The sequence below is a fragment of the Belonocnema kinseyi genome, chromosome 2, assembly GCF_010883055.1.
Source record: "Belonocnema kinseyi isolate 2016_QV_RU_SX_M_011 chromosome 2, B_treatae_v1, whole genome shotgun sequence".
NCBI lineage: Eukaryota > Metazoa > Arthropoda > Insecta > Hymenoptera > Cynipidae > Belonocnema > Belonocnema kinseyi.
The window spans coordinates 98,996,537-99,022,909 of record NC_046658.1 but is presented as its reverse complement, the minus strand read 5'-3'; positions in this window follow the sequence as shown (position 1 = coordinate 99,022,909).

Below are 26,373 nucleotides of genomic sequence, written 5' to 3'. Positions count from 1 at the left end.
GCCTCCCCAGCGAGGATTCTGTCCTCTCGTTAAATCTACGTTAATTTGCGAAAGGGGAGAGCTGTCAGAGAACATCTGCCTGTGCAGGGGTTAATTATTAAACTCGCGACAGATAAATTCGGCAAGAGAACAACAAGCAAGTGTAGGTGACCTCTTAAGCGACGGGGGATATATGGCATTTAATTGCATTTTGTTTAACCCCTATCATTTTATTTAACCCGGGTTCCCCCTCTCATTTTTCAATTTTTGAAACAATTATGCAATTTATATCGTTTTCTTGTCGTTTATCCCAATAAATATCAAAGGTGCGTGCCAAAGGCACAAAATACCAAATTTCTATGAACAAAAATGTATGATTTTATAAACAAATATAGCTTTTTGCTAAGATCGATAATTATAACATAAGAAAAAACAACACACAGCAAACCAAAAAAAGTCAAGGAAAAAGTTACAATTTTCATTTTTTTACAATAGGATGATCCACAATATTTTTTCAATCGAAATGTTAGTTTCTTTTATAAACTTTGGCTTTAATGAAAATTTAAACGTCTTTACTTTTCCAACAAAAATTTTTGAATAAGTCACAATAGATTTTTCATAACAGTCTCTCGAAATAGATTATTAAACTATTTTTAGTTCTTTTTGTTCAAAGAATAATATTTTTGCATTAAATACTTTGTGCGCTATATTATAGTTTACATTGGACCGAAAATACGAAATAATTTTTTTGAATCGAAAATAAGTAGTACTGAAAGGTAACAATTTGCTATTGTAAAAAAAATATGTCAATTTTTAGAGTTCAAACAAATTTCCCTTTAGGTTGTTGTACTACATAATCGGAAGTTGAATCGCTTTATTACAAATTTATTTTATTGGTTCAAGATCAATCTTTTGGTTTAAAAATTAAATTATTTTATTGAAAATTAGTCTTATTGGATTAAAAATTGTATGGTTTTCATAGAAATTTCAACCATTTGGTTGGAAATCAAATTTTAATAGAAAGTTTACTTTTTGTCGAAAATTAAACTGTTTTCTACAGATTCGCCTTTTTGTTTACAAATTTTAACATTTCATTCAAATTTTCTTCTCTCTTGACTTAGAAATTTTGACTCGCTAACAATTAAACCATTTAATTGAATTTTTCTCTTTTTTGTTTTAAAGTTTACCTCTTTTGGCGGAAATGTCATGTTTATGGTAAAAACTACACCTGTTTTTGATTGAAAACAAAATTTTTTTCTCGATTGAAGGATCGTTTATTATATTTTTCGTTGAAGTTAATAAATTTTATTTAAGCATTTATAATTTAAGTAGAAATTTCTACTACATTATTGAAAATTCAATAATTTTGTTAAATGTTTAAATATTTTTTTAAAAATGTAATTATTTTTTTGATCATTTAACTTTTTGCTTTTACATTTTTCTTTTTAGATAGAAAATTCTTCCTTCTAGATTTAAAATTCAGCTTTCTTCTAAAGAAATCGTCTTTCAAGCTTGAAAATTTATCTTTATATTTTCAAAATTAAACTATTTGGTAAAAAATGTATCTCTTTTATTTAAAAATTCAACTGTTCTGTTCAAAATTCATCTTTTTGGTTAAATTCAACTTTCCTTTAAAAAATGTGTCTGTTTATCTTGAAGATTTGGCTATTACGAAAAAAAATCCAACTATTTTGTTTAAAAATTCATATTTTTGTTCGAAAATTAAACTTCATTGTTGAGAATTCACCTTTTTATATTAAAAATTCATCTATTTCTGTACAAAAGTTCTTCTTTAGAAATTCATCCTTCTTGGTTAAAAATTCAACTTTCGTCTTAAAAAATCGTCTTTTTAGTTTGAAGATTCGTCTGTTTGGATAGAAATTTTTAGAAACCCACATTTATTGTTTAAAATGTCAACTGTTTTTTTTTTAATAATTTCTTTGGCTTGAAAGTTCTAACATTTGGTTATAAGTACAACTTTTTGTTTGATAATTAGTTTTTTTCTTGTGAAAATTGAACTATTTTGTTGAAATTTATTTATTTTTTGTTTGAAAATTCAACTGCTTTTTTGAAAATTCGTCTTTTTAGATTCATTTCTCTCTGTTGAAAAATCCGTTGATGAAAATTCATCTTTCTTGGTTAGAAATTTAACTATCTTTTAAAAAAATTTTCCTTGACTTCATAATTCGACTATTTGCATAAAAATTAAAATATATTGTTTAAAAATTTGTCCCTTTTTCTTGAAGTTAAAGTATTGCAACTGTCTGGTAGATAATAATTTTTGTTGTTGTTGTTGTTGAAAATTCATTTCTTTGGGTATAAACGTTCTTGGTCATAAATTCAACTTTCTTTTTAAAAAGTCTTGATTTTAACTTAAGGCCATGTGACGATGGGTCACGTGACCAGATTCCTACCTCACCGCCACTATTTTTATTTCTTAACTTATTTTTATACGAAGCGCCACATCGAGTTGAAAATTTGCGATAATAAACAAGAAGCACTAAGAATGGTGGGTCTGGTCCTCAATTTGTATAATTATGAAAAAAGTTTTTTCTTGCAAATAATCTTTTTTTTGGCTTTTCTCATAATTATGAAAGTTCAGGACGAAACCCACCTTTCTTAGTATTTCTTATTTATTATCCGAAATTTTCAACTCGATGTGGTACTTCGTGTGAAAATAAGTTGGGAAATAAAAAAAGTGGCGGTATGGTAGGAATCTGGTCACGTGACCCACTCGTCACGTGGCCTGAAAGGTTCGACTATTTGTTGAAAAGTGCGTCAGTTTGTGGTTAATCGACCGATTAGTTGGAAACTCGTCTTTTAGGGTTTAAAATTCATCAAACAAAATCGCTCGCAAAAAAAAACGGTAACGTACCGTCAAACGGGGTAATTTCGAAAACGTGGGGTAAATTCGGACCCTCTCAAATTGATAGTTTAAATTACTTATAGGGGTTTCAACTATAATCTAGAAACGATTAAGGTTTTAACTGGTTCTAGATTTTTTTTAAAACCCCTTTAAGTAAATAAACAATAAATTTAGGAATATCTAAATTACCCCACATGTCCGAAATCACCCCGTTTTACGGTAATTTATATCGCATAAAATTTACACCTTAAACTCGGAGCATTGTGAGCCATAAGTGAGAAAAGAGAGATCGAAGCAAAGTGTGATTTTCAATCGAACAATGAAATCTCAAGAGTACTCGCTACTGAGTGAAAAGTGGCTGTTTTACGGACGCAACCGCGAAGATCGTGCCGTCTACGGTAGGCAATGCAACGAGTAGGGAGCTGTCGATAAAGAACTGGTTGAAACCAGTAAGAGGGCAGAATAGGGTGAAAAAGAGAAAAAGGAAAATGAAGGTGGAGAGGAGAAATTCTGATATGGTTAAGGGTTGTGGCGTCACCGAGAAACTGGGTTCGAAGGAGGATCTCCAGACACGTTTGCTGGATCAGACACAATGGGATACTGTTAAGAAAGGCGCAATTTCCGATTTCCACCGATTATTGACAGAGACTTCCCCCAGCTCATTCGCTCCGACTCACCTCCTTCGGGAAACTATGCTCAAGAGGCGATGAATGCACCCAGTAACGTGTATGCTATCCGAGACTGGGTCAAGTCTAGGAAGCTTTTAGGAACAAGTCGCTTGAAAACTCTGGCTTCAGTTACAACCACTTCAGCGCCGAATCTGAACTCAATTCCGATTTAATTCCATGCGGAGATTAAAAAATATCTTTTAGAAACTCACACGGGGAAATGAATTGTCCAAAACTGACTTGACTCTCTAATAACGTTTATTAGAAGTTTAAGAAATTGAAATGATATTGAAATCAAATTTAAAATATTTAAAGTCCAATGATCAAGTTAGTGTGCAGTATTCCTGAAAATAAAACCAAGAGTCCAATGACCATTTGGACAATTACCATAAAAATGTTCCTGTTGCAGTTTGAAAAAAATTGGGATTTTCCTAGAAAAGAAAAAAAAATTTTTTGACAAAAAAGAAGAAAGAAAAATCAAAAGACAACGAACGAAATACCCTTCCTTTTCTTTTTTATTTCTTGTGTATTTTTTATTTTTATAATTATCAAATCACAATGAAAAAACACGTGTAAAAAATAATCACTAATGGTAAAAAAAATTTGGGCAAGTAAGAACAGCAACGAAACCACGATGCTCTCTCCCTGATATCTGAGAATTGCGTGAGGGTCAAAAGGTAAAGCCATCATAAACATACCTGAAATTGCCATTTGGACCCACACCGGATATTTCAGTTATGTTTATAATGGCTTTGCCTTTTGACCCTCACTTGATTCTCAGGTATCAGGGAGAGAGCATCGTGGTTTCGTTTCTGTTCCTACCTGCTCAAATTTTTCTTGCCTTGATAAGGGTGTTCTATAAATACCGAAACGTTGTTGATTATTTTTACAAATTTTTTTAAATTGTAATTTGATAATAATAAAAATGAAAAAGACGAAAGAAATAAAAAAGAGAAAAAAGGGGGATTTGGTTGGTTACGTCTCATTTTTCTTTCATCTTTTTTTTTATCCAAAGAAAGATTTTTTTTCCTTTTGAGGAAAAGTTTTTACCTTCATTTAAATTGCAATAGGAACATTTAACCACAATCGTCCAAATTTGGTCTTTGGATTCTTGGTCTTATTTTCAGGAATTCTGTATGTTAGGTTTATCAGAAGGTTCAAGGCTATCCTAGAAAAACAAAAACAGAGATCAGAGTTCGTCCCATTTTTTTAACTAATCCCCCTTTTCCCCTTTAATTTGAAAAATCAGCTAAAACAGTTAACAGTGATCAGTTTGAACTAATTTTCTTAATTTTCCGCCTTTTTACAAGGTTTTCATTATTTTTTTATGACTTCTTATATATTTCGGTAGGACCTTTCTGAAACATAAGTCCCATTAGCATTTGTTAAAATTTTGAAACTAAAATAATACTTTTTCGGAACTTTTGTCCACAAAAGTTTGGCTAAAATATTCAGAAGTTTGGTGGCTTCTAACTGTTGAGGCTTTTAGTTCCAGAATAGTTTTCCAATATAAAAAACACATTACCTTTTTGTTTTGAAACTTCTCTAAATGAATTATAAACTTTCTTGTTCATTTTTCCAAAACTTTTTCAATTTTTAATTATTTTGTCCCTAACGAGACATTGAAAAACTTTCGCAAACGCCAATAACCTTATTTTGAAAGCTTTTTTTCCAAACAAGGTTTACATGGTAGTTTTTTTTAATTCGACAAAACCTTTACATTTTTTCAACTTACAAAAACATCCTGTTTTATATTTAAATATTCTCTATTATTTATTTTTCTCTAATGGTGCCAAAAAAAAGTAGTGAAATCTAAAAAATTACAAGAAATTGTAAAAATAAATTCTAGAAATAAATATGATTACATTTTCGATAAAGTATTATTCAAGTAACATCAAGTCACATCACGTAACATCAATGTAATGAAAAAGTCACGTTAAAAATGAAATTTTTAAAAATTTGAATAAAAGTACGCAGAAAAGTTTCAACCATAAATGTTCTTTGGATAGCAAATTACTCCTCAATATTGATATATTTAACGCTCAAAAAAACAAATTCCAATCTAATATTAGGAAAAAACAGCACTGGAGATTCTGAATAACAATTTTTTTAAATCCTCCTGAATATTGATGTGATAGTGAAATAGGTCTGCGAAGAATTAATTAATAAAGGTTTGTTTAAAATGTTACAAAAACATCTAGACTCATATTCAAATATTGACGCAAACAAAACCAAGATCTCGTTTGGGAAAAACTGGTACAATTTAGTTGAGAAATAAATTATTTTTTATAAAATGCAACTCTTTTGTTAACAAGTCATCTTATATGATCAAAAATCCAACTAATTGGTTGAAAAACTATTTTATTAAAAATGCATTTTTTCTGTTCTATATTCATCTCTTTGAATGAAGTTTTAACAGTTTCGTAAAATATTCGTTTTCATTTTATGAAAATTATTTTTTTTAACTGAAAATTGAACAGTTTCATTTCTGGTTGAAAATGTATCTTCTTAAGTTAAAATTTTATCATTTTAGTTGAAAAATCATCTCTTCGATTAGACACTTTACTATTTTGTGAAAAATTAGTATTTTTGTATTGAATTAAATGTTTTTTAATTTAAAATTAAATATTTTTGGTAGAAATATCAGCAATCAACTTTTTTTTGTAGAGAATTCATCATTTTATTTACAAATTAATTTGTTTGTTCAAAAATGTAACCAGTTTGTTAAAAATTAGAATGTTATGGGTGAGAGTTACTTTATTAAACTGAAAATAAATCTTTTTCAGTTTTGGTTGATGATTGATATTTAATGCCTTTTGTCGAAAATTGTTTAATATTCTTTTTGGTTGAAATATCAGATATTTTAGGTTATGTTATGAATTCATCTTTTTGAGTTCAAAATGCAACGGTTTGAAGTAGAAAACTCTTCTTTTTGGCCTAAAAATTCAAAATTTTGGTAAAAAAATAAGCTATCTAGTTGAAAAGTAACCTTTCTGTTAAAAATTTATTTTTTGGTTAAAAAATGTACTTCTTTTTTTTGTAGAAAATGTATCTTTTTTAGTTGTATATTGATTTATGTGTCTACAAATTTCATGTTTATGGGTAAAAAATTAAACGTTTGAAAAATTACTTTATCTTGTTGAAATTTCGTCTGCCTTCGTAGAAGGTCAATCTTCTTGTTTGAAAATTTAATTATTTTGCTATAAAATTTCAACTGTTCTGAGAATTCATCTTTTCATTTGTGGATGTAATTTTTTTTAATTGTCTTTTACGGTTAATTTGACTGGCAGGCTATTCGTTTTTTTGTTTGTTTTTTACATTTAATTTTTACATTATATTTTACATTTAATTTTTACATTATCTTTTATGATCGAAAACTCTACTTACAAAATAATTTAGTAAAACACGAAAAAACGCTGAATAATTCTGAAATCCCAGAAAAGTTGAATTTATCAATCTTGTCCTGTAGAGAAAATTATTGCACAAAGATTACATCAGTACCGCTAAATGAAATAATCCTAATCCATAGTGTAAAAAATTTATTTTTGAACTTTCTATTAAATGTTTTGAAAATGTATTTCCAGAACGTAAGATAATGTTCTGAAACATTATATCATATTTTTTAAATGCTAAGATATAGTATTTCTTAACATTTATTGTAATATAGCCACACATGTAATACAATGTTGGGAAAGAAAATTAAAAAAAAAGAATCTAAATTCGTAGGCACGAAGAATCGAACCCTAACCGGCAAGCTCTAAATTGAGTGCATAGAGGGTCCCCAATCCGTTAGATAAGCTAAAGTAAGTGTAAAGCAAGATTACAATGCTGATATTCTAAAACGAATTTGGTATTGCAGTTTTACCTTACACTTTTATAGAAAAAGTGTGATAAAATCCCAAACATGTTGAACAGCCCAGTATAAAGAAGAAACAGCATTAAAATTCCGGAATAAAGTTTTTCATACCCTCTCAAGGCTTGAAATAAAAATTGCAGATTTTATCTAAACGAGAACATCACTTGACGATAAAAGTAAAAATATTCAAGAACCACCACTTTCCAACTCTCTGTTCTTGTTTCTCTGAGAATTTCTTTTTGTCGCAAGTACACGTCCTATGGGTGCATCAGGCGTTTGTTTCGGAAGAGCGCTCAAACATGCCGCATGTACTCACGTCCTTCCGTTTATTCATAGCATCTGCGTAAATATATATATATATATATATATATATATATATTTGTGTGCGCGTGCGCGTGTAGGTCGACATGACATTACGGGATTCATACGCGCTCAAAACACAAGTGGGCGAAGCACATATCGCAATTCATGTGCAATGTGCAGTTCTGCACTCGCTATACATAGTATACGCGTACGGCATATATGACACGGGGTTATGCCTGTGCAAGGAGTACCATGATGGAGAAATTGAGCATTTGATCATTCAAGTATTCGAGTATGTGAGCAGTCGAATATTCGAGAATTTGAACATTTGAGCATTGCTGCATCACACATGCACGACAGATTGCGTGACATCGATTTTTACCCGACTCACCCCCAAAATATGCCATGCGGAATGAGAGTGCATGTACGTATCTTATGCGACTCGTCATCTATACATATATATATGCATATGTGCCTGCGTATTCTACCTAGGCCGTTGACACCAAAATATGGATGAGCTCTGTCTCGATGAATTCATCAATGTACCGAATGTTTATGCCAAAAAAGAAAAAAAAAATGATCGATTGGTTACAGCAGAATGTGCATAGTGTCTACAGATAACGAAGGCGTAAAATATATGGAAAATTTGAAAGTAATAAAATTGTTAGTTTCTTTTCTATACGCTTTAATATGAATGGTTATTTGATATTCATTTGAAGTTTGGTTGTGAAAAAATTCCTCTTCAACTTAACTGAGATTCGAACCCAGATCTTTAGATTACTTGATGTTTTTACCCACTAAGCTATGGAGAGAACCTCGATTCCTGAAGATTTGCGTTCGACTCCCAACGGAGCTGAAAAGGAATTATTTCGTCAATTATATTATAGTTGAATTCAACCAAAAAAGATGAATTTTTAACAAAATAGTTTAGTTTTGAACCAAACAATGGAATTTACAATCTTCAACCAAATGGTCCAATCTTTAAACGAAAAAAAAAACTTCAACCAAAACCCGTTATTTTTTCAACCAAATAGTTGCATGTTTAAAAAGACAACTGGCTTTTTAATTTTTAATTTTTAATTTTTAATTTTTAATTTTTAATTTTTAATTTTTAATTTTTAATCATAAACGTAATACTTGATATTTCCACGAAAACCAGATTAATTTTGAACTGAAAATTAGCATTTTTTTTAAAGCAACAATTATAAAATTTATACGAAAAGTGGCTGATTTAAAAAATAAATGTCAAAAAAAACAGCTGAATTTTCCATATTTAATATTTGTTGTATAGATTTCTAATTGTATTAAAATATATTTTAAAGAAAAGGTCACCGAATTCTGTAACATGAAAGTCATACAATGCACATTTTACAAAAAATTGTTACCTTCATTCGAGGAGAGGGCACAAATCATTACCAACAGCTTTTTTGTTATTAATATCTGAAGTCAACATGTCAACGGGTGGAAATTAGAGCTATATTTTAATTTGCCATTTTTAAACAAAAGGAACTAAAATTTTTTTAATTTGCTCAAAACAACTTCAGTAAAAAATGTTAAATATTTCGGAAAATATCAATAATTTACGGACACACTAAAAACACTGTATTTTAAATAATACCACTCTGTCGAATTTAATTTTCTGCGCTCGTATAATTAATTATCTAAATAAGGATTTAATCACAACTTTTAACTTAAATTACTTTTCTGATAATATTCTAACCAACAAATTTGGGTAAATTATCATTTAACTACCGATTGAAGAATAAGAACAAATATTTGCTTTTATTCTCTACTCCCGTTTTCATTATTCATGGGAAAATTATCTTTGAATATTTAAACTCGGAGGGGCAAAGTTTATATTAAACTTTAACTTTTGTTGATTTACACCCTTTTTGCTTATTTGTCACAGCTGAAAGTTTTATTGTTCTGAGAAAGACCAAATTATAGCCGACTTTATTCATACTTTTCAGAGGAGCCACGTTTCTCTTTTAAAGTTTTTAATAGCTCGATTTTTTTTGCGCAAAATGCGAGAGGAATATTCATTTTTCAGTAAAAAAAATGATTCTTTCTTTTCTCTACGACGCAGGGGCAAGATAAATTCCTAATGGGACATATTTACCATATATTAACACTAAATTTCTTAAATAAAATTAGAATAAAAGCCTGAGGTTTTTAAGAAAATTATGGTCCGAACAGAAAATATATTTTTCAGTTTTTATTGATTCTGAATAATGAAGATTTTCCATGTGATTTGCTTTTCTCCTAAACCCATTTTCGGTCCTAAGGCTGTTTTCTTCGTTCCACTTAACATGTGTTCAAATAGTATAACACAACAGTAAATTATGGATTGCAATTAGTTCAACCCTAGCAAGATAAAAGTATTTTTAGATTCCTTAGACTTTTAGAGCCAATAAAAGAATTTCGTAAAACTTTGTAGGCATGACACCCTTTAATTATTGAAATTCTTTTCTTTTTTTGTACCTAAGACCCCCTTCTACAGAATATTGAATCTCAATAAGCTGCCAGAAATCGTGTGAACGTTTGGTCAGAGAAGTGGAAAACTGCAAAAAACCAAAACTTCTGAACACAGCCGTTTACCGACAGATGAGTTCGAATGTGGAACATTCGTTAACATTGAGTGTTCACATTCATCCTCAGCGTTAAACATCCAACTCGGAAATAATTAAACGCAATGAAAAAACTAATAAGTGAGAATCCCGAAACAGTCACCCATCCGAGTTTTGACCGCGCCCGTCTGTGCTTAACATTGAAGACCTCGACATGTCGTCAATCACCATCCAGAACATGCCTTTTTCACACTTACCTCTTATAAAAATGGCACCAAATTAGAAAGCCTTTAAACCTTGGAATCAAATTATTTCTTATAAAAAAATATCTTGAAATGTTTAAACTCTTTCAGAAAGGGTTAACATTCACCCATTAAAAATTGATTTTCTTCCACTATCGTTTTTATAAAACTCGAAATATCCTTTAAATTCTTCTTTATTCAATGGTTGACTCTCTTTTATTTATAGTGGGTGAGTATAGTGTTTAGAGAGACAAAACAAAAGTCAAGAGATTCATACACCCCGATGGATGATGGCCTTCGTGGGGGCGCTTTGGATGGGAAAAGTTTGAAATATACGTATAAAATGGTCGAGTCGATATCGAGAAAGTGCGAACTTGGCGAAAATATTTTGTCAGACTTCTCCTCTCTTTCTGCCTTTCTCAAGCTCTTTCCTCCTCTGCATCTCCTCAGCAGTTGGCGCGATGTATATCCGGAATAGAGCCGTGAGCTTTCCAGCCTCATTCCTACCCTTTTGCCTTTATTTTCCTTTTTTCTTTACTTTCTTTTTATATGAAGAGGAGACCGCACTCTGCTTTAATCGCTCTTTCCTTCGGCTTTTTTTTCATACCAAACCTGTCGAGTGATATGAGGAAAATGACGAAGGTTCTTTTTCAAGCGAGTCACTGTTATTAATCCTTTCTTTTTGAAAGCAGTAAATAGCAGTGATTCGGGAATAGTGGTATTGTCGAGTAATGCAATATCGAAGTTAAGCTTTGCGGTTTCGAAATAATAGAAATAAATCTGCAAAAAATTGATTAAAAATATTTTTTTTAAGCTGAAATCTCCCGTTTTTATACTTTAAATATTTACACAGACGAAATTAAAGTGTTCGACAGAAATTATGAGAAACTCATTCATCTAAAACAAAAATGTACAATATTTCTACAACTGTAATTTTTTGTTAAAACATGTACTCTTTTGTTAAAAACTAAACGAAGTTTTTTTTTAAATGCAGTTAAATTCAAATATCTCGTTTTTTCTTGTATTTTCTAGTAGGAAAGTAAAAAAAAATTACAAGATTCTGTAATTAAAAAATTCGTCTAACTTTTTATGAATTGAAATACTGTGAAACTACTTTAAATTATGTTGTAAATACTGGTAATTTATTATAAAAATGTACAAATTTAAACAAAAAATTATAAATTCATATAAGCTATACTTTTAGAGTCTGCATCAACGTTTCGACGTGTAATTTACTGTCCATTTTTGTAGGCTATGTAGTGTATAAGTTTCTACAGAAAACTACAATTCTTTTTAATATTGCACTTTGGCCAAAAACTTTCTTATTAACATAAATAACGTATCAACCATCAATTTAATGTATGCAACTTTTTGTTTATATAAAAATATTTTACCTAGATATCCTCATCTATGTAACGTAGATTTCAATCAGAGATATTATTTTTTTATTTTTCAAAATAGTTTGACATAAATTAATTCAAGCAGGGAAATCCATTTTAATGAAAACAACTTATTTAATAATGTATATAAGTTTATTTTCCGAGGTAGTAACATTTAATGACACAATCACAGTTGCACTAACAATAAAAGCGACGGATGGCTATCTTTAACATAATGTCAAACATATTAAATATCAAAAATGTTTTAAGAAATTAAACAATTTTTCTTAAGAGTGCTGGAAAATTTTTTAATAATTTGTTGCATGTCAAAAGATTTTTTTGAAATTTATTGGCCAATGAATAACAATTGAATAATTATCAATTTCGAAAAAATTTGACGAATTTTAAGATATATTTAAAGGCTTTTCAAAGATTTCAAAATAAATTAAAACTTGAAAAGATTTTAAAACATAAAACAAAATGTTTGAAAGGCTTACAAATAATGAAAATATTGTATCAAAACTCCTAGAAAAGCCAAGATTGATTTTTATAAAATTAATTTTAAATGAATGCTTAAAAATATTTCCAAACTTTTAAAAAAAATAGCATCTGGATGATTTTCAGACATTGTTTTAATCTCGCATAATTTTAGAAAAATTGTAGGAAAAATACGAGTTTCAAGGCAGCAAAATTTTCATGAGATTCCTAGAAAATGTTTTGATTTAACTATTTTTGTAAGAGAATATTTATCAAGATTTCAAAACAAAGTTTGATGTGTAAATTAATTTTTGTAGCTTAAAATTGAATAAAATGGTATCATTTTTAAATTTTTGAAATTTTTGTATTTATTTATTTATTCATTTATTTATAGCATTGAAAATGAAGGCGTGGATTTCTAGTACAAAATTTTTAATTGAAAAGTGTTAAAAGCTTGTATTTTATACGCGTAATTTTTTGAATGTTTGAATCAAAAAAAGTTCAGGCTATAATTTTCAAAGTGTTAAATTCAAAAGTATATATTTTTTAGTATTTTCAGTTGCAAACCGACCTTGGACGAGAAATAATGACAAAATTGCAATAAAGTAATTTTAAATGAAATATATTGTGTCGAATCGATTGCTATAAATTTATTTTAAAAACTTTAAATGCGAGGTTTTTTGTTATTTGATAACGGTTATTCATTATTATATTTTAATATGCTGCTATTTCTTTAAAGTTTAAACAAAGAAGCTTTTTGCAATATTGATCATGTATATACTTTATTTTAAAATTATCTTATTGCAAAATTTGAAATATTTGTCATCCTAGGTAACAAAAATTGTTAGCTGCACAGCCTGAAAATTCGTGTAGATTCTTGTATTTGTAAATTCTTGTATTTGTCTTTTTTGTAAATTTTTGTAGGAATTTAAAACTACAATAAAGTGCAGCAATATGTAAACAATACAAGAATGTACGAAATTTTTTCGAATAATAAAAAAAGTCGTACTTTCCTTTAATTTTTGTCATTTTTGGTAAAAAATTCTCTGCAGGTCTAATGTTTTTGCATTCGAGCTTCAAAAGGGCAGTTGAAGTTTTTTTTTAAATTACTTTTGACCCAAAATAAAACGAAAATACCTACTTCAAAGATCAAGAATCATTTTGTAGTGCAGATAAATTTTCGACACAAAATAAATTTTATCTGCGTTTTCTGTTAATATAAGCATTTTCGAAATTAATTTATTTTGTGAAAAATTACATAGACTAGTTTGAAAATAACGTTTTTTTTTTTTATTAATTTTAACGCCAAACTATTTTTCGAAGTGATATGAGAAAAATGACCAAGCTTCCATTTCAAGCGATTCATTGTTATTAATCCCTTCATTTTGTGGAAGAAGTAAACAGCAGTGATTCATTGATAGTGTTGCCGCTATATAATGAAATATCAAAATAAATCATTGCGGTTTTGAAATAGTCGAAATGGATTTGCGAAAAATTGTTTAAGAATAACCTTTGGATAAAGCTGAAATATGCAATTTTATTATAAATGAAAAATGATTTTTCAACAACGTTTACTTCAAAGATCAAGCTAACAAATATCTTTTGGGAATGTACCCTATTTTAACCAAATACGAAAAAATCCTCATGTCCCTTTTTAAAATAATTTGACATTTATTGTTTTTCGATCAACTTTTGTGATATCTTTCAACAAAAAAAAACAAGTAATAAGTAAAATTTTATCCAAAAAAGAAACCTTTACTACAGGTCCAAACCTTGTTCATGTATGATTGATATTGATTCACTTTTCACACTCTTGGTACCATGCTATAAAAATTCTTTTGGGTGAGGAAGTAGGAAAAATATTTTTCTTTGCTTTCTTACATGGGGAGGGTACTTGGTAAGAACATTAATAGTATCTAGTATTATTAGTATTAATATTTAGTTTATTAATCATAAATTTAAGAAAATAAAAAATTAATAAACAAATAACAGGTCATCCACAAATTACATAAGATAATTTTGTTTAAACTTAGGAAACGAACATTATACATATAAAATGTTATCTCTGTTAATTAAATAAACGTCGAAATTTCGATTTTGGCAATTTAAAATTCAGTAATTTAGAATTAAACAATGGAAAATGAGTAAATTACCTTCAATTTCTCAACAAAATTTCCAGTTTCCTGATCTAATATTTTAAAAGTATCAAAAATGAACTTCTACCATTATTTAACCACTAATTCTTTATTTCATAAATTAACATATTTCTTACTTCTCTCTCGTTTTTCTGCTAAAATTAAACAATTTTGATAGAAAGTTTTTCTTCTTGGTTGAAAATTCGACTGTTTTATAGAAAATTTGTATTTTACGTTCGAAATTTTAACAATTTGGTTAAAAATGTATGTATATTGTTACAAGCTTGTATTTTTTGTGATATAAATTATTCTATAACTACTATGACTACTGTTGTATTATAAAGACTCTATTAAAAAAATGTCTTGCATTGGAAATCTATTTTCTTCGGACAAGGGCAGGTTTTTTCCCTGAAAATTTAACCATTTGGTTGTAAAATAACTTTATTATTGAAAATTCATATTTTTAGGTAGGAAATTCAACTGTTCTTTAAAAAATTCGTCTTTTTGGTTTATAAACTCGACAATTTACTAGAAAAATCAAATTTTTTGTAGAAAAACTACTGCTTTTTTATTCTAAATTATATCTTTTTTAACAAAATTAAACTATTCCATTTTTGCTTGAAGTCGATATTTTTCATCTTAAAAGTTAACCTGATTGCATGAAAATTTATAAAAATCAATTAAAATTTCAATAGAAAATTTGTCTTTTTAGTAAAAAATTAACCTTCTTTGTTAAACATTCAGTTTTTGGTTAAGAATTGATGTATTTTGGTTGAAAATTCGTCTCTTTTATTTATTTGAAACGTATTTTTTATTATAAACGTTTTCAATTATTAATTTTCTCAACTGAAATTGTACAATTTTTTCCACTCTTTAATTTCAATCATAAAAGTTTCACTGTGATTAAAATTAAATACAAAAAAGCTAACTTCTGAGAAAATTGGAAAAAGTCGACTTGTCGTAGTGATGCATTCAAGTCTATTTCGAGAAATTTCGAGATTTTTTTGACAAATGTTCAGATGAACTCAAAACTTCATAAGGATTGAAAATCTTAAAAATAGTTTCGGGAACCCAAGTCAAGAATCTCGAAACTTTATTATAGACTCTGGTTCTCCATGAAGTTCTGAGTTTACCTGAATATTTTTCATGAAAATCTCGATTTTTTTAATTGTCTCGAATTTTTCTCGATATTTTTCTCGATATTTTTCTCGGTTCTGTATCGGCTTCTTCTTAGAACCACTGCCAATATTTATCGAAATTGCCTCGAATAATTTTCGAAATTGTCTCGAATATTTCTCGAAGTTGTCTCGAATATGTCTCGAATATTTCTCGAATTTGTCTCGAATATTTCTCGAAATTGTATCGAATTTGTCGGGATGTTCTCGAATGCGTTACTAGTTTTATCAAAACCGAATTTTCTTCTGGAAAATATATGATTGGTCTTAGAGTGAAGACATAAGCTTCTGAGATACTAGACGCTTCTCCATACATTTATCATCGAGATGACGGTGCACATGACGTTAAGCGCTGGGTCATCGTTCATGCGATTAATTCCGCATGCATTATACATTTCTTTTGTTCTCGTCCTCGCAACCAAGAGATCCAAATTCGAGAAAATACTTTGATAATACTGTCAGAGCATTGCCATCTTGCACGGATAAATATAATTTTTCACCCATATTCCTGCGGATTTTTAACCGTAAAGGGGGAAAAATGCCTCCATGGAACCAACTGGCTATGTATAAAATTGTGTGTGTGCAAAATTTGTATTTGTGTTTGCACAAATATCGAGAAGGACCTGTTCCACACCACCATACAAATAGAGTGGTTGACCCTCCAAGGAAGTTTAATCTGGGGTGGCTTTTGAAACCATATAAGAAATGTAATCTTTGGCATTCGCATTTAATTAAATTCAAATCTTGCTCTAAAGGTTAAAAATATCGTAGAAAGATTATTTTGAGAATTTGGATTTAAGTTAATTGGTGCGTGTATAGACTATAGAGTAAGCAAATTGCCAAAGTTTGGTATTAGAGATTCGAAAAGTGTAATCAATTTGATTTTCGTCTGAGCAAACTTCAATCATAACGTTCAAACAGGAGAAATCCCATAGCCGTATATCTGAAAATTAATTACATTCCATGGAAAGGTTTGTCGACTCATAATCAGCAAATTAAAATATCAAAAATTTTGAATTGAATTAAAGATAAATAAAATTATTTTTATATATTCTATTAGTATTTATCCGTGTTTGAGCGGTTTAAACAATTCTTTGATTTTAATGTTAGATTTAGAATTTGACGGTATTTTAGGCGGATATTTAAACTAAAAGAAGTAATCAAACTTTTAGGTAGTTTTAGATGAAATTTCGTCTGAATGAGATGAATTTTCAAACCAAAAACACGAATTTTTAAAATAAAAAGGTCAATTTACGTGCAAAACTGGAATAGTCTAATTGTCATTCGAAAAATTATTTTTTAACAATTAAAAGAATTTAAAAACTAATGAATTATATTTTCAACTGAAAACATGAATCCCTTAACAAAAACTTTTACTTTTGACAAACTAGTTCTACTTTTAACCAATGAATCTTTACCCAAGAAAAATCAATTTCTAAAAAAGTTGTTGAAATTTCAATCAGGTATTTACATTTTCAACTAAAAAAGATAAATTTTAAAGAAAAATGGAATTATTTGAATTTGAAACCAAACAAATTAATTTCTAACGGAAGATCTAATAGCTGATGATTCTACTGAATCAAATTAATTTGAAATAATGAATAGTTATATTTAACCGAAAAGAGATGAATATTCAACCAGATAGTTGAGTCCTTCAACTAAACAAATTAATTTTCCAGCAAACAGTTGTTGAACTTTCTGCGAAGTAGTTGAATTTTGCATCCAATAAGATGAATTTTCGACAAAGCAGTTTCATTTTCAACGAAAAATGATAACTTTTTACTATCATTGTTGAATTTTCATGTAAATAATTCAATTCAATAAGATGAATTTTCAACCGAAAAGTTGAATTTTTAATAAAAAGTGATAACTTTTAAATAAAATTGTTGAATTTTCAATAAAATATTTAATTTTTTGAACAAACAGTTTCATTTTTAACTAAAAAAGATTAAGTTTCTATCAAAAACTATGAAATTTCAACAAAAGATATTAATTTTCAACCATAAAACTATCTTCAGTCAAGAAAGAAAAAAATGTGAACCAAATTTTTGTATTTTCAACAAAAAAAGTTAATTCTCAACCAAATAAGTGATTAGAAAAATAAAAATTTTGCTTTGAAAATAAATTAAGTTTTCCACTGCACTCTTTGATTTCAGGCTAAACATTTTTTAATCCGGGCTAGAGGAGATTATCATGCAATAGATGATGATTAACAGTAGATTATCTAAATTTACTACAAAACAAGTCAACAATGTTCATTTATTTTTCTGTATAACATTTCAGCAATTACACTACCTTATCGGACGATTAAAAAATAGTATGATTAATGATTTTGTTAGAGAACGAAATTTATTTTCAGTCTGAAAAAATTTGTCTTCTTTATTCATGCTTTTCATTTAGATTTTTTTTCTATATCATGTTTTTTTTTATTAGAATTAAAATTTTAAGTTCAATAAACAACATTTGTATCGCAAAAGTGATGTTTTTTTTTACTATATATAAATAATTGATGACTTTTTCTTTGCAGTTGTAAAAGAACGGAGAAAGTATTAAAGCCTTTACGTAATTAACGATTGGGAATATCATATATAGATGAAAAGGCGAAAAGTTCTACGACAGCTTCCAAGACTAGTGTTGCACACATGCTTTTTATCTAAGCCATATTTTTCTGGGTCATATTTTTTTATTAGAAGAAAAATTTAAGGTTAATAAACAATATTTATATTGCAGAAAGTTTTTTTTCATTATTGATAAATATGTTAAGATTTTTTATTTGGATTGTAGAAGAACGGCTAAGATATTCAATTCCCCATGTTATTATAGTCTGGAAATATAATTTATATGAAAGTATTGACGAGGGTCTGCGACAGCATCCAGAGAATTGTTGCACTTTTCTTTTGACAAGTGTTGCACAAATGCTTTTCATCTAAATTATATTTTTCTGGGTTATATTTTTACATGTGGATCAAAATTTTAAGTTTAATAAACAATATTTATTTTGAAAAAAATCTTGTTTTTTTATTATTGATAAATATTTCAAAAAATTGTGTTTGTAGTTGTAGAAGAACAGCCAAGGTATTAAATCCCTCGCGTTATTATAAGCAAGGAATGTAATTTAGATGAAAGTATGGACAAGGATCCACATCAGCTTCAAGACAAATGTTGCGCAAGTGCTTTTCTTCTGAATCATATTTTTCTGGTTTATATTTTTATATTAGAATCAAAATTTGAAGTTTAATAAACAATATTTATATTGCAAGAAGTGATGTTTTTTATTATTTATAATATTTCAAGACTTTTTATTTGTAGTTGTAGAAGAATAGATGAGGTATTAAATCCTTCATTTTATTAACTTCTGTTGCACAAATGCTTTTAATCTAAATCATATTTTTTTAGCTAATGTTTTCACATTAAAATTAAAATTTCAAGTTTAATAATCAATATTTATATGGCAAAAATTATTTTCTCTGGAAGCTGCCTTAGGCTTTTTTCCACTTTCAATTTTTATTTGACATTCTACTTTCCAGCAGTAGATAAGCAACAGTTATGGTGGTCAGGAACAAGATGCTGAATGTATCTTAAAAATTATTACTCAAGTAAATTAATGTTAAATAAAAATCAATGGGTGATCTCTGAGGAAAGTGATTTTTTTTTAATAAAGTGCTTCTTCTGAAAAGTTTAGCAACGATAACTTTAGCTTTGGCTTTGCATCCTTGAAGTTCTTCCAATGTAAAGTTTATTTTTGTTTTCATTCGAAAAATTGGAAAATTTTTTAAATTTGAAATTTTTAAAATAAAATAACCCAGAAAAAATAGTATTGGTAGTATTTAATAAGAACCTACATTTAGGCTTTTAAGAGTATGGTGAATATGGGCGACATCGCACTCTTATCAAACTTATCAAACTTATCAAACTTATCAAACTTATCAATTATCCAAACTGAGAAAAGTAAAAAATGTTGTAACTGTTTTGACTTTTTGAAAATTAATAATAGTCTTAACTATTTCTAACCAATAACCTAATTTCAGGTGAAAGTTTAGTTATGCTAAATTGTAATTAATAATAATTAAGCATTCTATAATCGGCAAATGTAAGACCAGAAGCAAATATCTATTGCTGAACTGCTCTGGAAATTTCAGCTATTTATTAAAAGGTTGTCTCCCCTTCTGGCTACATTATGTTTATATCCAGAAATAGATTTCGGCGTACTTTGTTAATTTGATCGGGCTAATTATAAAATAGATAGGTATTTTCACGCCAGAACAAATGTATTCATTAGATTTACGCTTGACTTTCCTGACAGCATTTGCTCCCAGTGTTAAAACGTTCGTCATTTCGTGCTGAATTTGCTTTCAAAGCTGAATCCATTGGACGTAACTCCGCGGATTAATTAGCATTTCCAGAATGGGCCGTTCCTCGTCAGCCGCTCGACCCCAGAGCGAAGTTATTTTTGTCCAGCGTAGGTTAAATCACGGCCAACCTTCATAGCATGTGCAGTCACGTTCTGCATATTACAGGGGCGTGGATGCTGTATCTTATTATTTATTCGGCCATTATGCTTTCAATGACCAAACGATAGGAAAATGCTGACCTGAATGGCAAATATATTAGAACAATATTATTATGATTCAGATTTGCTAAAGAAGGCGGAAAAACCTGCAAAAGTCCTAGAATTATGGAAAAGTGAATAGCAACCTTTATTGACATTTCTTTTTGAAGCTTTAATCATTATTTTATTACTTTTCTGCTTATTTCGTAATTTCAGACTAATAAAATGGAACTTTGTTCATTATGAAATAATAGTCAAACAGCCTTTGAAATTTACAGGGAGTAATAATTGTATGTACAGTACAGCCGGAAATGATGTAAATTCCTATTTTTTAACTGTTGCTAAAGTACCTTAACTTCTATACGACTAACACGACATGTTTTTTAATAATAGCATGAAATTTAGCCAAATTCCAAATCTAATAAACCTAAGTTGAAGGTAAAATGTCAATTTCGTAAAAATATAATTTAAAAAAAACTGCAAATTTCGATGTTTTATTAAAATTGGAATAAATGAAAATAATTAACATTATTTAAAGTTCTTTTGCTAATTTCAAGGTAACTCTCTAACCTATTTCTCGAAATTGTTGAGATTTATAATTTTTTTCTTCGATTTAACCGCCGGTTCGAACTCGATGCAAAAACGTTGCAGAATTTTAAATAATGATTATATTTGCTAAGCAATTTAAAAAGATTAAAAACGATCATATTTTTATAAATATTAATAAAACGTATCAAACTATAACAAATAATAATTTTTTAATTTGGAACTATTTATTTACACATTTTTGAATTTTTTGCGACTTTCTCGAAGCCAGTTTGACCTTATGGCGGAAGCTAAGGACAAAATTCCAGAAAATATCCTCATAATTTAGTGGAATTCTGAGGAAGCCTCCAATTAAAATTCTAAGACATTTGAAAAATATTAATTACTTCCTGACTTATTCGAGTTTTCGAAACAATTAAACATAATTTTCAATTTTTCAATTTTATTACTGATATATTTTGGAACTTACGCGAAACAATGTAATTACAAACAAATAAAAAACAAGAATCTGATTACTCAACAAATAAAATAAAAAACGAGGATTTTCTAATAACATTTGAAATTTAATTATTGAACATTAAATTTTAATTTTAATTTACTTTAAATTGCATTTCCCACGTTTATGTTACTGATGGTCTCGTTTGATACGGAAAACATTTTTTTTATAAAAAACAATTAATCGTGAACAATGTTTATTTATTTTATTTTTTGTCTCCTGAAATGTTTTTCGAGTTGTTTCAGGGCTTACGTTATGTAAAATTCCGTAATGCTATTCAGTGCCAAATTTTTATCTTATCGTGTCTTACCCACTTTTTTAAATTATAAAATATTACTAAATAATATTATATTTTCTAAAGAAAAAGATTCTCTAGAATCTTATCTTCTTTAATTTTTAATATAAAATAAAATGCTATGATTTTTTTCGCAAAAAATCAATTTTTTCTCCTTTAGAACAGTTTTATTTTAAAGATTTAGGTCTCTAAAAAAATTTTTTATGATTTTAAGAATTGAAATAATATTTTGTAGAAAAATGTTAAGTTACAGAAAATAATTACAGGAAAAGTCTTCTATAGCGCCAATGTTGAGGCTGACGTCGAGTGATGCGGCGTCTATGCTCGGAAGGGCTATAAAAGGGAGGGTTATTGTAGGGTTTTACTTTATTTATAACAATATTTTTTATAATTGAACTTTTTCTTACTGTCGCTTCTTACAATGTTTTTAAAAATGTTTGAGTTTTAATGCACATACATTTACATAAAACTCTACAGTTTCCCGCTTTGGAAATAAATGAATAATCTTAAGATATAGTTATTTGTTCAAGAATATATTTATCTAAGAACAATTGTTTCAACGATTCCAGTCATAGACATTTTTTTAATTGGAAGCAATAGTTTTAGAGAATGTTTTTCCGAAAAAATATGGAATTTTTTAAAGTTCAACCATTTTTCAGAAACTCAAAAAACGAGTATTGTAAGACAAATTTAAATGCAATAAAAATTGCGAAAATAAATATTTTCTGTGAGTTAAAAAATGTTTTAATTAAAATTTGTGTTTCTTCTTTGTAATGATATTAGCATTAACTATTTTTTCATAAATCAGTAATGATATTTTTAAGAAATCTATGCTCTGATTTAGTGAAAATTCTTCTGACTTAATTATTCATTATTAAAGATTCACAAGATAAATAAATTCAGTCCCACGACACAGCGTGATAACGGAGAAACAAGAAAAGCTCTGCTTAAGTCTCGTTAGCGTAATTGGTTAACGCTCTAGTCTTGTATAGTACCGTTCACGGTTCAAATCCTGGCGAAGGCGGATTTTTTTCTCATTTATCCAAGTATTATACCAGTAATCGACACTATTTCCTGTTGAACATCGAACACAGTAATAATATTGCAATTTTTTAAATTATAATTAAAGATGTTGTGCCAAGACCTATTTCGCCGTGCCTATAAAACTTTAAAAAGAACTTGCATGCATGCATCGCTGTTCTGCAAGGTAAATATTTAAAGTGGAGTATATACAAAATTAATAATATGCAAAAAGCCAGACCTGGCAAACATGGTTGTCGCATGTTGGAGTAAAAAATCCTCTTGTTCAGCTTCGCTGTTCCTCTCTTCCACTGACGAGTTTACTCTTACCCTATTTCTTTTTTTCTCTCTTTTACTCTCTCGCTGCTAAAACTCGAGATACACGTATCTGCCCGCAGAGGCAGCTTTAATCTTGCCCGTTTCCTTCTCGTTAGGTTTTGCTTCTATTTAGCTTAATTTGCATGAGTAATCGTAAGGAATAAGTAAATCTGTTCAGTTCAGTGGAAAAGTGCGGTTTTTGTCAGACCGCATGATTCTCTTAAAAGGTTATTGTATTTGATTGAGAAAATTTTATATTCCAAATTAAAAACTATTATTTTTAACTACTTTCATGTCTTGGAAGTTCCAATGCCGTTACAATTTGTAAGTATTTGCAAGTTCTTTTTACAAAGTATCTCGAAAATGGGTCAACATGAGGTTCAACTCTTTTATACAGATTTAGACTCTGTCTTATCAGCAAAATGCGCGTCATACATTTATATTTCTTGTTTCCAAAAAATTTTCCACATTTTTTTTTAATTCATGAAGTTTCCACGTGTACTTGGAGTATGTAAATCTAAAGAAACATTTTTTGAAGATAAATGGTAAAGGAAAAAATTTCCAGAGCGACTGAGATTTATACCGCAACACAGAAAAATGAAAATTTTTCTCCTCCAATAAAATTCTAAATTTTTAAAATATTCTTTATAGGTTCTAAAAACTTAGAAAGCTTCCAGAAGTGGGATTCAAAACCACTTAAACCCATAGAAACTTTTTTAGAAAGAAAACAATTGATTTCCAAAAATGAAAATTCGTTTTTTGTTTCTAGTTGAAAAATAAATTTTTTGTAGAAAATTTATATTTTCTGCTTGAGAAATCGACTGTTTAACTGAAAGTTAGAAAGTCTACTATTATGTTTTTGGTGAAGCATTATTCTTTTTTGGTTGAAAACTTTAATATTTGTTTTAAAATCTAATTCATTTATAAAAAATCTTTGTTTCCAGTCATCGTTTCTGAGTTAAAAATTGAACGATTTTGGTACAAAAATCATCTTTTTTCTTTTGAAGTTGCACTCCTTTGTTAGAAGTTGATTTTTTGATTAAAAATGGAGGTATTTTGTTAAAAAAATGATTTTTATAACTAGAAACATAACTATTACATTTTTAGTTGAAAATTCATGTATTTCGTTGCAAAATCGCGTTTTTTTTGTAAAAAATTAATTTTCTTGGGTAGATATACATGTTTTTGGTTAAAAATGTCAACTACTTTGTTCAAAGTTAAAGTCCAATGTTAAAGCTCATTTCTTCGGTTGATGATTCATCGTTTTATTTGATAAATAATCTCTCTGGTATTTCGTATTTCTCGTTGAAAATTAATTTCTTTGGTAAAATATTCAACTATTTTATTCAAAATTCATTTTCATTCTGGTAAAAAATGTTTAGTTAAGAATGAATCTCTTTGGTTGGAGATTTAAATTTTGTTTGAAAAATCATTTTTTTGTTAACAATAGCGTTGGTTAAAAATTTAACTATTTTCTTTAAAATACGTTTTTTTCTAGTTAAAAATCCATTTTTTACTGAAAAATTAATTATTATATTAAAAATTGAATTATTTTGTTAAAAATTTATTGTTTTGATTGATGATTTATAATTTTGTTTAAAATGTTTCTTTCTGGTTGAAAATTTATCTCTGTGGTGGAAGATGTAACTATTCCGTGGATAAATAATTTTTTCTATAAAAACTCAACTACTTTACTGAAAATTTATGTATTTTGTTGAAAATTCGTCATTTTTCGTTTAATTTAATTGTTTTTTGTTTAAAATTAAAATCTTTTTTTTGAATATGAACTATTATAACTTTTTTGTAGACTTCCATCTTTTTGGATTTAAAATTTCTTGTTTTTTTTAGGCAAGTAATCTTTTTTTGTTGAAAATTGAACTATTTGTTTAAAACTGTTAATATTTTGTTGTTTTTTTTTGCTTCAGAAATCATGTTTTTAACTGAAAATTTAACTGCTCAATTTTTTGTTTATAAATAATCTTTTTTGGGTGGAAATTCAACTATTCCTTAAAAATTAAACGTTTCATAACAAAATTTCTAATAATTGCAGAACCACAAAAATTGATATAGCACTTATAGGAAAATTGTAATCCCCCCCACCCCTCAGAAATTCCGAATTTTCTAAAACATTCCTCTCTACCAGAAGTATTATGTTACTCGACAGATATGAATAAAGTTGTGTGAAAATTAATTTTGTTTTCCAAAAATTCGAATTATTTTGATTTGAAGTTGATCATCAAATCCCGGTTTGATGCAACCGTATTTACTTTATTCACCTTGCGAGAAACGGTTGTGAATTAGTATATTTTCGAATTTCATTTGCAAATGTCGGAACAGTTTAGCAATTAGCCAACACTTGTCGAGCGAATCGTAACCGCCCTGGCGAACTATGTCTGGATGCCCCATGGGTAGGAACCAAATACCATCAAGAGGAATAGGAGGGATGGGTGGGTCGACATTACTAAAATGTCAGAGAATGTCACCCGCCTCATAATCTATGCTCCTCTTTGCCTACTGAGCCCCTACCGAGCTTCTCCGTTCGCCGCATTCTCGCGAGAAATTAATTCAACCCTATTAAAATGATCACTTCTGGATTTAAGTTACGAGCACTGCGCCCCAGCGCCTGCCACTTCATAACTCGCTTCACTTTTCCATCCGCGGCATCTCCTCGGGAAAAAGATTTAACCTTATTCATATATATTATTGGAAGCCATTCGTCGTTTCCAGAACATTTGAATCAAGAATTATGATATTATGAAGTATCATTACTGTTAAATTCCTGCTTCTTCATTCCTTATTCATGATTTAATGAAGACCTCTTTACGGAATGTACACAATCTCAAATTGTGTAAATAGTTATTATACAATCATTTTACAATTTAGATACAATAATAAAAAAATTATTTAGTATTATATTATTACTGTAAAAGTTGGGCTTCTTCACTCATGATATAATAGAGAACTATTTACGGCTCAAACAACCAAACAATTTTTTTAATATTTAGCGTTTGAAGGTTTTTAGCAATGATTTAAACTGATTTAAAAAATAACGCATGATAGAATATGATATGATATCGGTTAGCAGATTTATTCTCAAAAAGAAAAAAAATTCTTTTATTTTATCCGTTATATTAAACTTATGCTAGAGTTTTTGTAAAACTTTCAAATCTTTAAAAAGTAAGAAATAGATAATAAAGATATTTAAAAAAAATTATTAGTCTTTTCCAGATAGACAGCCACTTTCCAGATCAATAAAATTAAAAAATTAAAACTTTAAAACCCAATAAGAAAAATCGAAATGTTTTTGGGTACAGTTAATTCTTTTCGGTTGGAAAGCGTATTATTATATACGAGGGTGGATTGATAAGTTTCCGGCCTGACCAAGAAAAACAACGTTTTAAAGAATTTTTTCTTTTTATTTCTCAACATAATCTCCTCCAAGGCTGATACATTTCTCATAGCGGTGTTCTAGTCTAGTAATGCCATCTCTATAGAATGATTC